The sequence below is a fragment of the Trichosurus vulpecula genome, chromosome 2, assembly GCF_011100635.1.
Source record: "Trichosurus vulpecula isolate mTriVul1 chromosome 2, mTriVul1.pri, whole genome shotgun sequence".
NCBI classification, from domain to species: domain Eukaryota; kingdom Metazoa; phylum Chordata; class Mammalia; order Diprotodontia; family Phalangeridae; genus Trichosurus; species Trichosurus vulpecula.
The window spans coordinates 251,232,677-251,248,184 of NC_050574.1; the positions used below are offsets into that span (position 1 = coordinate 251,232,677).

Consider the following 15,508-nt stretch of genomic DNA (forward strand, 5'->3'; position numbering starts at 1 on the left):
GATGAGAACAAGGAGGCAGAAATGTCATAGTAACCTAGAAAGGACAAGATATCTAGGAGAGGAGGGTGACAGAATATGTTAAAGGCTGTAGAGAGGTCAAAAAGCATAAAGACTGAGTAAAGCCCATTAGATTTGGTTAGGAAGAGATTACTGGTTACTCTAGAGAGAACAGTTTCAGTTGACTGATAAAATTAGAAGCTAAATTGTAGAGGGTTCAGAACTGAGTGAGAATAATTGAGGCAGAGACACCTTGAATGTAGATTACTTTCTCAAAGAATTTAGCTGATAAGAAGAAGAGAGATGTGGGGCAATAGCTAGAAGGAATGGTAGGATCAAGTGAGGGTTTTTTAAGGAAGGAGGAGTCATGAATGGAAGGAAATCAATGGACAGAGAGGGAATTAAGATGAGAGAAAAAAGCAATGATAGTAGGACAATCTATTAGAGAAGACAGGATAGGATGGGATCGAGGATGAATGTAGAGGAGTGGCAATTGGAAGGGCCATCTCTTCATGAGAAATAGGGGTGAAGGAGGAGATAGTAGAAGGTTTCTGAGGGATATAGGAAGGAGGTGAGGAAAGAAGAAGGAGCTTTTAGCAAATGGCCACAATTTTTTTTTTGGTGAAGTATGAGGCAAGATATTCAGATGATAGGGTAGAGGAGATAAATGCTATGAGAGCCTGGAGAAGGAATAAAAACATTTAGAATAGCTGTTGTGGTGAATGGGAGAGTTGATGAGGGAGATGTAAAGGGATTGCCTTAATGCAGTGAGGTTCAGTTGAGATTATATTACATAAATGTGTAGTGGTCCCAGGCAGTAGGGTTTCATGACTTTCTCCAGCTACATTCAGATACATATGAAAAGGAGTTTTGGCAATAGATGGGAATGCTGGAAGGCTGGGTTTGGCAAGGCATAACTGCTGATAGGACAAGTGGGAAAGTGGTTTAAGTGTAGAAGTGTAGAGTCAACCTGCTTCCCCAGTGGATCTAGAAAGGAGGAGAGTGCAGTCTACGTGAGGATGAGGGGCTGGGAAAGAATGAGGGACCATAGTGAGCTTAAAGAAGGGAATTAGGAGTTGTAAGGCAGAGGGCAAGATGGCATGATAAAAGATAGTGATCCAATAAAGGAATTTTGAAGTCCATGAACATGGAAGTACAATTGTGGATGATCTCCAGATCATGAGGGTGTGTCTGTTTCTGTGTATAGCTGAGGAGGAGTAGATTTAGTATTGTTCAGTCATTCAGTTGTGTCCAGCTACTTGTGACTCCATGGATCATAGCACACCAGGCCCTTCTGTCCTCCACTATCTCTTGAAGTCTTCCCAAGCTCATGTTTGTTGCTTCCATGACACCGTCTACCCCTCTCATTTTCTGCCATCCCCTTTTCCTTTTGCCTTCAATTTTTCCCAACATCATGATCTTTTCTGGTAAGTCCTGTTATGGCCAAAGTATTTAAGTTTCAGCTTCAGGATTTTACCTTCTAGTGAATAGCCTGAGTTATTTTTTCTAAGTATTGTCTGATTTGATCTCCTTGATGTCCAAGGGACCCACAGAAGTCTTCACCAGCACCACAATTAAAAAGCATCCATTTTGTGGTGTTCAGCTTTTCTTATACTCCAACTCTCACAGCCATACATTGCTACTGGAAAAACCATAGCTTTGACTATATGGACCTTTGTCAGGAAGGTGACATCTCTGCTTTTTAGTACACTGTCCAGATTTGCCATAGCTTTCCTTCCAAGGAAAAGGTCTTTTAATTTCATGGCTGCAGTTGCTATTTGCAGTGATCTTTGAGCCCAAGAATATAAAATCTGACACTGCTTCCGTTTCTTCTCTTTCTATTTTCCAGGAAGTGATGGGACCAGTTGGCAAGATCTTAGTTTTTTTCATATTAAACTTCAAGTCAGCTTTGATACTCTCTTCTTTCACCCTCATCAAGCGGCCATGGGAATTAAGATTGAGCAACTGAGGAGTTAGGGTATTTGAGGAAGTATCTATATGTATGTTGAAGTCTCCTCATATGAAAACAGCAGTAAAAGACTGTGAACTAGGCACTAATTGAGGGAGGGAGGTGAATTTCCTAGGGTTCAATAGATTAATAGCCGCCATGATCTGAATTGTAGGATAAATTTCAATAATGTGGATCTCAGAGGAGGAGAGGCTGCTGGAAGGAGGAGAGGAATCTGGAAGTAGCAGTAGGGAGCAAGGAGCATTCCAACTCCTCTACCACCACAAGGAATCAGAAGTATGGATGAGAGTGCAGCCAGTACTGGAAAGGCTGCCTAGGAATGTGACGTCTACAGTAGGGAGCCAGTGGGTGGAAAGTACGATAAAGGACAAGGTTTAAGATGAAAGTAAGTGTGCTAGTTATGGAGCAGGCATTCTGGAAAACATAGTGGAATGGAAAGGCAGCTAGTTCTTAAGTGGGATATTAGTAGGATAGGGTTGAGGGGAATGAGAGGAAAGGAGAAGGTAGCTGTGGTTGGGAGAATTCGTTCCTTAACAGCCAGGGGTTTAGATGTACTAGGTTGGGGAGAGTATGAGGAGATTGGAGTATGCTGACTAATGAGAATAATAAAAATGTCTATCTCCCAGGATTATCGTGGGAATGAAATGAGAGAATATGGGTGAAGCACTTTGAAAACCTTTAAGTGCTATGTAAATATTAACTACCATTATTAACATTTAGTTCAATCAGATGTGACTCAGGGTGATTAGGTAACTTGCCTAAGGTCAGAGAGGCAGTAAATGTTAGAGGTAGGATTTGAATCCAGGTCCCCTGATTCCAGAACCAGTGCCCTTTACACTGTAATATAGCATATTCAATTAGGTGTATTTAGAACCAGTTGAGTGACCAGATCCAAAGGATCATCATTAATGGCTTCACCATCAACTTATAGGGAGGGCTGCCTCTAGGGAAGTATCCCAGGGATCTATGCTATGCCACATCTAGTCAATGACTTAGATAAAGGCATAGCCAGCTTATCTATCAAATATACAGAAGAGATGATGCTAATAGGGACAGCTAACTTGTTGGATGACAGAGTGAGAATCTCAAAACAGTTTAATAGGCTAGAATGCTGGATTAAATTTAATAGAAAGTAATTGATATGGTTAAGTATAAAGTCCTATACTTGGATTCAAAACATCAATTTCATGTGGGGATGCATGGCTAGATAGTAGGATTTTTCTGAAAAAGATCCAGGGGTCTTAATGGACTACAAGCTCAATATGAATTAACAGTATGCTATACCACTCCCAAAAAGGTAAGATAGTATTAGGTTACATTAAGAGACGTATAGAATCCAGAATGAAGACAGTAACATCTGGAATGTTGAATTCAGTTTTAGGTGCCACATTTTAGAAAAGATATAAATAAGCTGGAGAAATCTGGAGATGAGAACCCATAATATTGAAGGGTTCCAAGGCCATGCCATATGAAATAGCTAGGTAGTTCTGGGCCCAGAGTCTGGAAGACTTGGGTTCAAATTTATCCTCAAGCACTTACTAGCTGTGGAACCTTGGACAAGTCATTTAACCTCTGTTTTCCTCAGTTTCCACAACTGTAAAATGGGGATCATAATAGCACCTATATCTCAGGATTGTTGTAAGGATCGATTATTTGTAAAGTACTTAGCACAGTGCCTGGCACATAATAGGTGCTAATTAAACGCTAGCTAACGTTATTGCTGTGGTTGTTATGATTAGAACAGATTTAAAAAGCAGAGGATATTTAGCCTGGAGAAGAGAAGATTTAGATGCCTTTGAGCGCTTGACAGACAATTGCCTCAAAAGCAGATTAGATTTAAAGTAAGCAGAATCAGAAGAACAATTTATACTATAATGTCGAGATTACAAAAATAATCAGTTTGGAGGACTTTTATAGAATGATGAATAATGAAACAAGCAGAAGCAGGGGAACAATTTATACCATAAAAACAACCCTGTAAAAATCTGCAACTTTAAAAGCTATAACAACTATGATCAATACAATGACCCTTCATAATTCCAGAGGACTGATGATGAAACATGCTATCCATGATTCATGGGGCAAAATGAACGTGTATATTTTTGTATATAGCCATTAAGGGAATTAATTTTGCTTGACTATGTATATTTGTTACAATAAATTTGTTTTTCTTTTTTCTCCCTAATGGAGTGCGGAGTGGAAGGGAGAGAAAAGATGTCTGTTATTATTATTATTTTTAAAAAAGAGGCGTAGGAGGGTGCTACAGATATAGATTGTTGCATGCAGTTCAGATGAGGTCACTGTATTATTAGTTTTACTTAATTTTTTTACTGTGTTCCGAGAGATCTCTCATGAAATGGGTATAATCTACAAATGTTTGTAATGGAAAAACAAAACATATCAATAAAACTTAAAAAAAAAAGATTTGTTCTGTTTGGTCTCAAAGGAAAGAACTCAGAAATTGATAGATGTTGCCCAAAGACATAGAATTATCCCTTCCACATCACGACTTTCCCCATCAAGGTTTTGCTGATATGTTGAAGGTTGGCATAAGAAATTAAATGGGAATTTTTGGGGAGTTTTGCAGAAGCCATAGAAGACACTCAAAGACCAGCAGATGACACAAAAAATTTTAGAAATTCAGAAATGTGTAAAGTATATATATGGTATCTTACATCAACATTTTATCTTTTAATACCATAATAATTCAGACTTTTTCTCTGGTACAAAAGGAGGACCAAAAAATTTTACATAGATTTTCCAGATGTGGTTGGGAGCATGCCCCTAGCCCCAGCAATATGGAAGAGATAACTGTATTTTGGCTTGATATAAAGAAAAACTTCTTAACATTTAGAGCTACTGAAACTTGGAATGCGCTAACTTGGAAGCTAGTTAGTTTCTCTGTTCATTAGAGGTATTTAGGCAAATGCTGGATGGTGACATGTTAGGCCCATAATGAAAAAGATTCTTATCCAGGAACATGCTGCAACAGGTGGCCTTTGAAGGCCTTTCCAACTCTGTATTCTATGGAGAACTTTATTTTTAGAAAGCACACATCCAATTTGCTTTTCAGCCTGAAAGTGTTACACTCACACTATTCTGCCCTTTAGTAGGTGCTTAATAAATACTTCTTTCCTTCTTCCCTTCTGAATCTTGCCCTGGAATAATTCTCTCTCATTCTTTTCCCCCATTCAACTCCTAACCATTCTTTAAAGGCCAGTTCCATTTCCACTTCCTCCAAGCATTCTTCCTTGACCACTCCAATGCACAGTGATCACTCCTTACTATGAAGTCATGGTAATTATGATCTGAACCAGTCATGGGGCTCTTAATCACATACTGCCTTCTGATACTTCTTGTAGTTTTGCCTTCTGTTACTATTTAGCTCTTGGATTGCTCTCTGGCTTTTCAGGTGTGCATGTCTTGCCTTTCCTTGATTTATAATCTCCTTCAGGGGGATAGCATGTCTTCTTGCCAGGTTCTAGTGACACTGAAAGCTAAGTAGGTTAGAATTCATCCAAGCATAGACATGTGTGTTTGGCTGTTAAATTTCTTTTTGAAATCTCTGTGTTCAATGAAATTCAGGTTTCACAGTCACAATTATTCTTCTTTGTAGCCCCTGGGACAGTTGGTACAGGGCTGTGCGTATAAGATCAAAGACAGAGCTGGAAGAGCTCTTAGAGGCCATCTTGCCCAAAATTTCCATTTTACAGATGAGAAAACTGAGATCAAGTGATTTGCCCAGGGTCACATGAAGTATGTACTTAATCAACACACACACACACACACACACACACACACACACACACACATTCCCTTAATGCATGATGGCCCACTGGTTAGTTTTCTAGGAATTATGATTCTTTGGGTTATGTTCCCCAAGACTGGAAAGAAGTTAAAAGTTCATATTCTGAAGCATTAGCTGTACCTAACAAAGGACAGAGTGTCTGCAGATATTGTCTGGTTGGGGGTAAAGAACTCAAACTATAGAACTAGGAACAGAAATGAAGCAGAAATCAGAATGCCAAGACTAAGTCAAAATTGTAAATTGTTGCTGAGAAAGTCGGGCCAGAGTGAAAGCTGAAACAAAGATGACAAAAACCAGACTCAAATGACTGATTGGGCAATCAGGAGAGGGGTCAAGAGGAGATAAAGAGCCAAGATCAAGCTGGGGTCAAAATGCCAGAGAAGTATTTCAGGATCAAGAGGTCGAGTCAGCCCCCTGCCTGGTGAATGAATACTCTGGTACAGATTCCTCTTAAGTGGCTGGCACTTGCTAGTCACATCCTGTCTTTCTCCTTAAAGGGATCAGTCAGGGCCTTGGCACCTTGACACTTTACCTTTGATGGCTAGGCAGTCAGGTTTGTGTTCATGTAGGAAACCTATTAATTATTTCCTGCCTTCGTAGCCAGCCCCACTTTCCCATTTGGGAGTTCTTGTCTGACATCTTGATTTGAAGAAATGCCCGATCCAGCCACTGCTCACTTTATTCCTGACTCTACTGCTGATTCTCTGGACCTTTCAGCCTCTGTCCCAGCTGCCTTCTCACCTTGGCAATGTCTCTGCCCTGAGGCTGGCCCCCTCCTCCCACTGGTGATTTCCTGCCCAGAGGAAATGCCCAGGCCAGTTATGACTCACTTCAGTCCTATTTCCACTCCTGACTTTGGACTTTTCCACCTTGCCCACCCTGCCCCTCCACTTTTGTGGGCAAATTGTCTCTCTCCCCTCTTTGCTTCCTTCCTTTTCAACTCCCTTTTATGTGTGGTCTTCTCCATTAGAATGTAAGCTCCTAATTTGGAACTATGCTCAAAGGGCTATAAAAATGTGCACACCCTTTGGTCCAGCAATATCACTTCTAGGTCTGTATCCCCAAGAAACCCATACAAATGGGAAAAGGACCGATGTGAATGTTGAAAACTAAAAATAAATAAATAAATTAAACTTCAGTATCATCAGTGCTATCCAAAAAAAGAAGATGAAGAAAAAGGGGGGATGAGGGGGAAGGGGAGGAGGGGGAGAAAAAGGTAAGCTCCTTTGGGATAGGGACAATCTTTCTTTTTATTTGTACTGTATTTTCAGAGCTTAGCACAGTGCCTGGCATATATAAAATGTTTAACAAATGTGTCATCTAGTTTCCCTTCCCTTCCCTTCTCTCTTTGTTTCTCTGTCTCTCTCTGTAATGTTAATGGAATAGAATGATCTTCCCCGTCCACTAGTAGGCCTATGTGACCACATGTGTTCAATCACGGATGTCTTGCTGCTTTGAAATCTGGCCCAGCTGTGATACATCCTGAGTCACATGGAGTCCATTGGAAGAAGAACTTGCCTAAGGAGGAGTTTGCTTAAGGGGAGGCTTGCCTGTAGGAAGGCTTTCACATCTTTTGGTACCAAGCTAATTAGGCACTGAGTCAGGAGGGTTGTGATGCCTTCTAGCTCTGAGCCTATTAGCCAAAAGTGTATATGTATTCTGAGGTAAGATTTTGCTTTGGGGGTTCACTCATGAGAAGGACCTTTTGATTCCCTTGACGGTACTCTGAGTAGCCTTTTGTTAAAAGCTCCCCAGCTATTCAGATGTTGGTGCTCTCACAGTCTGGTGGTGTATGTAGGTGGTTGTACTACTTTGTTCAGACAGTTGGAACCCTGTCTATTGAATCTCTGTGCTAATTTCTCTGCTTGTATTTTCTACTTATCTATAATTAAAGTAAGATTGTTGACCCCTTTAAAAGTTGTCTTTCCTTTAGAAAAGCAGATCAAAGAACTTGTGCTAGCAGCCGTATTAGGAGGGCAGAGTTTATAATCTCAAAGAGGATTATATATATATGTCTGAAAGGTTCGGAACCGCCGGATATAAGAAACTCTCAAAGTAGGAGGCAGAAGAATCAAAGAATATATTTAGGCTCCACAGTAACCAACCCATGAACCAGCATCCCCATTTTGACATATTGATCAAAAGCTTCCAGGCCCAATAAGTACACCTTACAAGAGTAACCAGGAGGCTACAGAGAAGCATGATGGTGTAAAACAAAACCATGCTTCCCCCTCTATGGTAAAAAGATTACCCACTGGCTTCAAGTCCTTGTTCAGCTTCCTCCCGTAGGTCAGCTCTGCTACTGGCAGCTTCAGCTTCGGCTGTGGCTGTGGCTGTGGCTTTGGCCGTAGAAGCCTCTGGCTCCAACGGAAGCTGTTTTTAACCATCCGGCTTCTGCGGGGGTGTAAGGTACGCCAGGGAAAGCACAGGTTCTTTCAATCTGCTTAAGCAAGGTGAAGGGGTTGACCGGGAAAGCACAGGTTCTTTCGATCAGCTTAAGCAAGGTGAAGGGGTTGACTGGGAAAGCACAGGTTCTTTCCATCAGCTTAAGCAAGGGAAGCAAGGTGAAGGGGCCAACAAGCTTACTCCAGTCCAACATACAAACAGCATTCAGTTCAGGGGAAAAAGCCAAACTAGTCAAGGCCACTTGTTGACTAAGTGCTAAGGAGCCCATTTTTGGTTGCCAACACAGCAGCCCTCCTGTGTACTGGTATTATTGGTCTTACACCTCCACAGCAGCTGCAAGTAGCATTGACGCTACACACACACACTCTCTCTCTCTCTCTCTCTCCAAATGTTGCAATAAGAAACAAAAGAATGAAGGTAGTTTCAGTTAATACGGAAAGTGACACAGAATGCTTCCAAGGAAAGAGGAGCATATTTGGTTGTTGAGATACTTGTTGAAATTTCTGCATTCAAAGAAAAACAGGTCATGCAGAAACTGTTAATGTATATCTCTGATGTAAAAAAAGAGAATTGTCCTAGGATACTGAAGGTTGGCTGCTAGGCCTGCTTTTGGCTAACTTGCCTGGAACCATGGGTAATTTACCCAGGCAAGCACCATGAAATTCTGGGAGAATTAATCTTGTTGGACTTGAAGAAATATATTGCTTCTCATTCTTCTGGCTGTGACTTCCTGTAATTCATGCAGGTGCTGTTCCAGTTGTCACTCTTGCTTTATAACACAGTCCTTTCAGTCTGTAAAGTGTATTTGACCTTTCGCCAATAATGATATGAAAGCCCATAACCAGTGATGTCTGTCATATTTGTAGGGGAGAATTAAAATGATTTTTCAGGCAAGTAGTCACAGAATTTACATGAGCTGGATTTGGACCACAGAGAATTACAGAACCTGAGATTAAGAGCTAGAAAGGACCTTAGAGGACAATGAATCTAACTCCCGCATTTTATAGAGGCTGAAACTGAGGCACAGTTAGGTGAAGTGACTTGCCCAAGGTCACCCAGGGAGTCTGTGAGGCAGGAAGAACTCAAGGCTTCTTGACTCCAAGTCTAGTGCCTTCTCTACTATGCCATGCTGTATCTTAGTGATGGAAGTTTTTGGACAGTGTGAAATAATTCCTGCAAAATAGTAAATGTTTATGCTTTCCTCCTCTAAATATGGGGCACCTGAGTGGTAAAGTGGATAGAGTTCTGAGTCAGAAAGATCTGAGTTCAAATCCAGCCTCAGACACTTATTAGCTTGTGACCCTGGGCAAGTCACTTAACCTGGTTTGCCTCAGTTTCCTCATCTGTAAAATGAGCTGGAGAAGGAAATGGCAAGCTACTCCGGTATCTTTGCCAAGAAAATCTCAGATGAGATTGTGGAGTCAGACACAACTGAGAAAGGCTGATCAACAACTCTAAGTATAGGATCATAAATCTAGAGCTGGAAGGGACCTCTGAGGCCATATAGTCCAGCTCCAACATTTTACAGATAAGGAAACTGAGGCTCTGGGGGTTTAAGTGATCTACTCAAGGTCATACACAAGTCTATCAGAGGCAGGATTCAAATTTAGTGAGTCAATCATTAGCATTTATTCAATATTGCTACACATGCCAGGCACTGTACTAGGCAAGCTTTGGGGATGCAAAGAAAGGCAAAGACACATTCTCTGCCCTCAAAGAGCTCATATTTTAATGGTAGAGATAACATGCAAATTCCTGTACTACAAGATATGGACACTATAAATGGAAATTAATCTCAGAGGAAAGGCGTCTTACAGAAGGAATATTTGAGTTGAGTCTTGAGGGAAGCCATGAGTCAGAGGTAAGGAGGAAGAGCATTCCAGACATGGGAGAGAGCCAATAAAAATACATGAAATTAGGGACAGTGTGTCCTGTGAGTGGAACATAAAGAAAGTTGGTGTCATTGAATTATAGAGTATGTAGAGAAATATAAAGTGCAAGAAGACTGGAAAGGTGAAGGACCAAGTATTTGATGAGCTTTAAATGCCAAAGAGAAGATTTTAGAATTGATTCTGGAGGTAATAGATACCCATTGGAGTTCACTGAGTTGGGGCAGTGGAGGGGGGTGGGAGGGTGGGGGAAGGGAGATGGTCAGATCTATACTTTGGGAAAAATCCCTTTGGCAGCTGAGTGGAGGAAAGATTGGGAGTAGAAAGGGTCTTGAGGCAGGGAGACCAGTTAGGAGGCTCTTGCAATAGGTCAGGGCTTGAACTAGGTGATAGTTGTGTGAGTGATGAGAAGAGAATATACATACATACATACATACATACATACATACATACATACATATATATATATATACACACAGTGTTATGAAACAAGATGTGGCAATAAATCGAATATATGGGGTGAGAGTGAGGAATGAGGCTTTGAGTATGGCTGACTGGTGGATGGTGGTGTCCTTAACAGAAATAGGAAAGTGCAAAAGAGGAGAGATTTGAGAGAAAAGATAATGAGCTCTTTTTGAACATGTAGAGTTTAAAGCATTTGCAAGTTATCCAGTCTGAGACGTCCAAAGACAATTGGCTATATGTGACTGTGGATGAGAAGAGAAGTTAGGGTTGGATATGTAGATCTGGGAATCATCTACTTAAAGATAGTAATTGGACTTGTGGAAGCTGTTAAGAAGATTGTGGAAGATACTGCTGAGGGAGAAGAGAGCTGAAGATGCCTCAGGACAGAGCTTTGAGAGACACCCATGGGAGTGCTGGTAAATATTTAATACTTGGGTCTTCAAAAATGCACACAATTTTAAGTGTAGTTTGCCACATTAATAAACTACTTTGCTAAAAACAAACTATCTGTAGGGAAGCTAGTGCTTTGAATTGTACTTCAGCTTGCATTGATTTGGGAAACTTTCCAACAGGAGAAGTTTTCAACATTTGCAACATTTAGTTGCAACATTGGTTTGAAACATTTTCTCCATCACTTTCTTCAAACTAGACAATCAACAAAACAAAGAATCAAGCCCTGGTTTGTAGCATTTACCCATTTCTTTTCTTTCCTTTTTTTTTCTTTTTTTTTTTTTTAAGAACAAGGCAATTTATTAATGAATCTGGTGTGGTTTGTCCTAGTGTTGCTTGTTGGCAGCTGCCACCTGCCTGGCAATTCAGTCCAGGTCTCTCTGTCCCTGAGGTGTCAGCTTCTGGCCCCCATCCTGGTCCTTTTCCACCATCTTGAGGCCTTGCAAGGCTTGCAGGACCCTCCGGGCCACTCTCTTGGAGCCCCTGCTGAAGTGACTGGACATGACCCCATTGCACTGGTGCCCCCCGTAGATCTTGGTCATGGATTCTACGCCAGCCCCACTTTGGAGGTAAAGGTGCTGGGCCGTGGAGGCAATCTGGGTGTAAAACAAATTCTCGTCGTAGGGCACCAGCTCCTTTTGTTTGGCCAACTTGACCGTGTCCACCCATATTGGGGACTTTCAGCTTCCCTGACTTTTTCAGGAAGGCGGCCAGGGCCCGGACGAACTCCTGCTGGTTCGTGTCCTTCACTGTGACTCCGGGCATTGTGCAGTCTCTACACAGACAGCCAGGGGAGAAGCCATTTGCCTGTTTCTGAGGAATAAAGCTCACACCGAAAATTTAACAGGTATGAGCTGGCTCCAGCACAATGCTAGAATGACCTGCAGTTAAAGGGCACAAGATGAAGGAAGAACCATTAAAGGAGGCTGAGGAGGAGAGATCAAACAAGTAAGAGGAGAATTAGGAGAGAACAGTATCGGGAAAACCTGGAGAAGACAGAATTTCTAGGTGAGGATGATTAGCAGAGTCAAAGGCTGCAGAGAGGTCCAGAAGCCTCAGGACTCAGAAAAAGCCATTAGATTTGGTGATGAAGAGACAATTGATAATTTTGGAGAGAAAATTTGCAGCTTCATGATGAAGTCAGATGCTAGACTGCAGAGAATTTAATAGAGAGTGAGAGGAAAGAGAGCAGAGATATTTATCCCAAGTGTACATGCTGTTCTCAAGGACTTTCATTAGCAGGAATGGTCTGATGAAGTAAACCCAGGTCCCCTGACTCCAGAGACTGCTCTCTTTCCATTTTATCACAGTGCCTTCCCATGGCATTTAGTTAAAGATAAGACTAGCCTACAGTAGACTCTGCCAAAACTCAAAAGACACTGTGAGGCAACCTTCGATAGGCCTCTTTCTTTGGCTTCTTTCTGGATCTGATCACTATCTGGTTCCAAGTCGGCTCACATCCAGCCCAAAGTACCTGGGTTTGTGATTTCTTAGAGATGAAGCTGTACATGGGAGAGTCCCAGGAAACCATCCTTTCACAAAACTTCAAGCTGATTCTGAGTGGCCTTGGAGTGATGAAGACTATTATGGTTTTAATACTCAAGATCACAAAGGGAACAGAAGCCTTTTGCAAATATCCCAAATCAAGATAAGCAGATTATAGTGGTTAGTCATGAGTAAGTTAGATAAGGATAAACACAAGGGTTCCTAAGATTCCTCTGATGTTTTGAGGCTACTTTTATGGCGCTTCTCACTGTTTCTGGCAACGAGTTTGCCCCCTAGGAGGGGCCTAGGTTACTCAAATTTCACAGTGACCTTAGACAAGTCATTTAATCTTTCTACTCCTCAGTTTTCTCATCTTCAGAATGAAAGGTTGGGACTAAATGATCTTTCAGGTCCTTCTAGTTCTAAGGATCTGCTAGTCTTTACACTCACTCTGTGGGGTCCACTAACTTCTCCTGTTGGAAAGTTTCCTAAATTAATGCAAGCTGAAGTACAATCTAAAACAGTAGCTTCCCTACAGGTATTTTCTTTTAGCAGAGTAGTTTATTAACCCACAGAAGTTCCACATTAGAGAATGAGAAACTTGAGACATCATCAACAATAGGCCAGTGCATGGTTAATGGGGTATACGATCTTCCCAGTCCATTAATAGGCCTCAGGAGGAGCTCATTGGGGGAGGAGCTTACTTAGGAGAGGCTAGCTTGTTGGAAGGCTTTCCCACCTGTTGGTACTAAGTTAATTAGGTACTGAGTCACAGGGGTGTGATGCCTTGTGGCTCTGAGCCTATTAGCCAGAAGTGTGTGTGTGTCACTTATAAGAAGGATCTTTTGATTTCCTGGGCAAGACTCTGAGTAGCCATATGTGCAGAGCCCCTCAGCTACTCAGATGTAAAGGTTTCCAGCCATGTATGCAAAGTGTATAGCAATATTGCTTTGATCAGGCAGTTAAGAGCCCTTTCTGTTGGTCTTTTGTGCTAATTTCTCTGCTTGTATTTTCTCTGATGTTCAGGGTACTGACTTTTCCCCTGAACTAGTGAATGTAATTAAAAGTAAAATTGTTGACCCCTTTAAAGTTGCTTTCCTTTAAAAGCAGATCAAAGAACTTGTGCTAGCAGGACATCCTGGGTATGTCAGGGTGCTTGGTATCACAGCCAGTGAGGACCATCTCTTTACCCCTCATACAAATGTCATATGGTCAATTGCCTATAATTTTATCTTAATATTGAAAGGAACATTAGAGGACACTGACTGTTGGAGATCTCACTATATTTTGAGGCAGCCTGTTCCATTTTGGCAACAGCCCTAATTGTTAGAAAATTCTTCCTTATGTAGAGCCAAAAGTCTGAAACTTTTCCCTGTTGGTCCTATCTGGTACTATCCTGCAGAGCAAAACAAAATACTCAGCCTCCTTCTCTATGACAATCTTTCAAGTACTTGAAGACAACTGTCAAAATCGTGTCACTTTGAGCAAGTCACTTAATCTGTCTGAGTCTCATTTTCATTGTAAAATTAGGGGGTTAATTTAGGTGATTCCCAAGGTACTGTTCAGCTTGAAGATATTGATTCAATGTCACTCTTGTCATCTTTTTTTTCCAGCTAAACATTTGTAATTTCCTTAAAAAGCATGGTGTTACTTGCATGTTTTTGAAAATAACCATTTTATATTTGCTTACATATGTATACAGTATTTCACCTGTGAGAATGTAAGCTTCTTGAGGACAGGGGCTATTTAATTTTTATATGCATCACCCTCACCTAGCATAGTGTCTGGCACATAATAGAGATAGCAATAAGGAGCAGACCAGTGATTTTACTGGTATAGGGAACTCCCAGGTGAGGAAATTCTCTTTACCAATGCAGGCTGACAACTCCTCAATTCATAGTCTTAGACAGTTGCCTAAAGCACCGAGAGTTTAATTGACTTGTGCAGGGGTCACAAAGTTAGTACAGTAAGTTCTGCAGTGACATTTGTTTTGAAAATGTAAATTTGTTCCAGCATTATTGCTATGTTAGGAAACAATCTGAGCATAATGTGGATTTTGTGTTTGCTTATGTGCAATTTCATTCATAAGAAACCCTAGGTGAACACAGAAAACTGCACCCAAATGACCTGAGTCATCTAGAAATGCATACACACACATACACACACACACACACACACACACACATACACACACACACACGCACACACGCACGCACACACATACACACACACACACGCACACACACGCACACACGCACGCACACGCCCCTTAAGCATCTATTAACTACCTCAGTTTGCCACTACAAAGGTATTTTTTGGTATTCTTTCTCATTTGTGAAGTTTTTGATATATTAAAAAGATACTCATTTAACATCTCAAACATGTCTGAGCATCTGGTTTCCAAAATGCCAAGTGGTATGTGCATTGAGAAAGCTTTAAATATTGAGGAGAAGATTGAAACAAATGCAGCATTTTGACTGAAACAAGGGAACATGTGGTATCTCCTGAGAAATGGGTATAAAGGAATCCATATTGCAGACCATCAGAGACAACACCATTAAAATAAAAGGATTATCTATGGCTGGAAGTGTTGTGCCCCAACTCCACTTTTTCTAGAAGCCCTGTGCTATTTATTGTGTAGCTTTGTGCAGTGAAGTGATTTTTAGGAACATATATGTTGAGTTATAGGAGAACTGACTGTATATGTGAGAAGCGGGAGCTGAATCTACTTGCCTTTTCTCAGTCTTCACTCTCCTTGACCTCTTTGCAGACTTTGATGCCGTTGAGCACGCTCTCCTCCTTGATTCTCACTTCTTTCTAGGTTTTCAGCACAACTTTCTCCTCTGGTTCTGCTCCTATTTATCTGACCACTCCTTCTCAGTTTCTTTTGCCAGATCCTCCTCTAAATCATGTCCTCTCACCAGAAATGTCTCTCAGGGTTCTTTCCTGGGCCTTCTTCTCATCTCTCTTTATACTAACTCACTTGTTGACCTCTTCAGCTCCCATGGATTTGATTATTTCTATGCTGACAGTTTTCAA

The 15,508-nt window shown here is 41.2% G+C and overlaps 1 pseudogene; it reads right to left on the reverse strand.

The window, feature by feature from the left end:
• Nucleotides 1-11,310: 11,310 nt before the first annotated feature.
• Nucleotides 11,311-11,749, reverse strand: LOC118835325 (annotated as a pseudogene).
• Between the last annotated feature and the right edge of the window lie 3,759 nt (nucleotides 11,750-15,508).